This window comes from Babylonia areolata, unplaced genomic scaffold (genome assembly GCF_041734735.1).
Source record: "Babylonia areolata isolate BAREFJ2019XMU unplaced genomic scaffold, ASM4173473v1 tig00014922, whole genome shotgun sequence".
Lineage (NCBI taxonomy): Eukaryota > Metazoa > Mollusca > Gastropoda > Neogastropoda > Buccinidae > Babylonia > Babylonia areolata.
The window spans coordinates 12,501-15,000 of NW_027468431.1; positions in this window are offsets into that span (position 1 = coordinate 12,501).

Sequence of the window (2,500 nt, forward strand, 5' to 3'; positions counted from 1 at the left end):
CGTGAGACGCCGGCCGACAAGCCGAGCCCCGGCAAAGGAAGCCCGGCGAGGCGGCCGTGCGCGTTCACACTTGGACGCGCAGGCGGGAAGCTCGGCAGCCGGGCGGGTAGCCTGCGGGGAGCTGGTGGGCTCCCGAGACTCCCGTCCCCCGACTCGGGCCTCGCACGCCGAGCGGTCGCTAGCTTGCCAGTGCAAAAGACAGAAGCGCGGGGGCAGTAAAGCCAGGCGGACGGGTCGACCGTTGCCGGCTGTGCGCCGACCGGAGCGATCCGCCACGCCACGCCGCGTCCCCCACAACCAGGGTGTCGCATAAGGCGCTGCGAAGGTGGACCTTGATCCACATTGGGCAGAGCCTGAGTTGAGGCCCCCCAGCACGTGCCTGGGGACCAGGCGTTGAGGAGTAGGCCTTTTTTTGAGGGCCCAGAAAGTATTTTGGCAATTGTAGCGAGGTTTTGGAGTTTTATCCACAACCTTTACCTGCCTTTTTTTCTCTCCGAGCATGCCAAAGTTGAGAGAAAACGCCGTTTGGCATGGACGGGAGGAGGTGTGGAGGAGTAGTCCATTTTTGAATGGCAGCGGAAAGATTTTGGCAATTGTAGCGAGGTTCTTCGGACTTTTATCCACAACCTTTACCTGCCTTTTCCTCAGCGAGCATGCCAAAGTTGAGAGAAAACGCCCTTCGCCATTGACGGGACCAGACGTTGACGACTACGTCTTTCTTTTTTTCACGGCGCCTGAACGATTTGGGCAATTCTCCACAGCGCGTTTACTTTTTATCCACAACCTTTACCTGCCTTTTCCTCAGCGAGCATGCCAAAGTTGAGAGGAAAACGCCGTTTGGCATGGACAGGAGCAGGCGTTGACGACCAGGTCTTTTTTTTGGTCTTTTTTTTTCACAGCGCCGGAAGGATTCAGGCAATTCTCCAAAGCCGGTTACTTTTATCCACAACCTTTACTGGACCTTTTTTTTCTTTTTTTCCTTTTTTCTCTCTCCGAGCATGCCAAAGTTGATAGAAAACGCGGTTCGGCATGGACGGGAGCAGGCGTTGAGGAGTAGGCCTTTTTTTGAGGGCCCAGAAAGTATTTTGGCAATTTTTTACTTTTTTATCCACAACCTTTACCTGCCTTTTTTTCTCTCCGAGCATGCCAAAGTTGAGAGAAAACGCCGTTTGGCATGGACGGGAGGAGGTGTGGAGGAGTAGTCCATTTTTGAATGGCAGCGGAAAGATTTTGGCAATTGTAGCGAGGTTCTTCGGACTTTTATCCACAACCTTTACCTGCCTTTTCCTCAGCGAGCATGCCAAAGTTGAGAGAAAACGCCCTTCGCCATTGACGGGACCAGACGTTGACGACTACGTCTTTCTTTTTTTCACGGCGCCTGAACGATTTGGGCAATTCTCCACAGCGCGTTTACTTTTTATCCACAACCTTTACCTGCCTTTTCCTCAGCGAGCATGCCAAAGTTGAGAGGAAAACGCCGTTTGGCATGGACAGGAGCAGGCGTTGACGACCAGGTCTTTTTTTTGGTCTTTTTTTTTCACAGCGCCGGAAGGATTCAGGCAATTCTCCAAAGCCGGTTACTTTTATCCACAACCTTTACTGGACCTTTTTTTTCTTTTTTTCCTTTTTTCTCTCTCCGAGCATGCCAAAGTTGATAGAAAACGCGGTTCGGCATGGACGGGAGCAGGCGTTGAGGAGTAGGCCTTTTTTTGAGGGCCCAGAAAGTATTTTGGCAATTTTTTACTTTTTTATCCACAACCTTTACCTGCCTTTTTTTCTCTCCGAGCATGCCAAAGTTGAGAGAAAACGCCGTTTGGCATGGACGGGAGGAGGTGTGGAGGAGTAGTCCATTTTTGAATGGCAGCGGAAAGATTTTGGCAATTGTAGCGAGGTTCTTCGGACTTTTATCCACAACCTTTACCTGCCTTTTCCTCAGCGAGCATGCCAAAGTTGAGAGAAAACGCCCTTCGCCATTGACGGGACCAGACGTTGACGACTACGTCTTTCTTTTTTTCACGGCGCCTGAACGATTTGGGCAATTCTCCACAGCGCGTTTACTTTTTATCCACAACCTTTACCTGCCTTTTCCTCAGCGAGCATGCCAAAGTTGAGAGGAAAACGCCGTTTGGCATGGACAGGAGCAGGCGTTGACGACCAGGTCTTTTTTTTGGTCTTTTTTTTTCACAGCGCCGGAAGGATTCAGGCAATTCTCCAAAGCCGGTTACTTTTATCCACAACCTTTACTGGACCTTTTTTTTCTTTTTTTCCTTTTTTCTCTCTCCGAGCATGCCAAAGTTGATAGAAAACGCGGTTCGGCATGGACGGGAGCAGGCGTTGAGGAGTAGGCCTTTTTTTGAGGGCCCAGAAAGTATTTTGGCAATTTTTTACTTTTTTATCCACAACCTTTACCTGCCTTTTTTTCTCTCCGAGCATGCCAAAGTTGAGAGAAAACGCCGTTTGGCATGGACGGGAGGAGGTGTGGAGGAGTAGTCCATTTTTG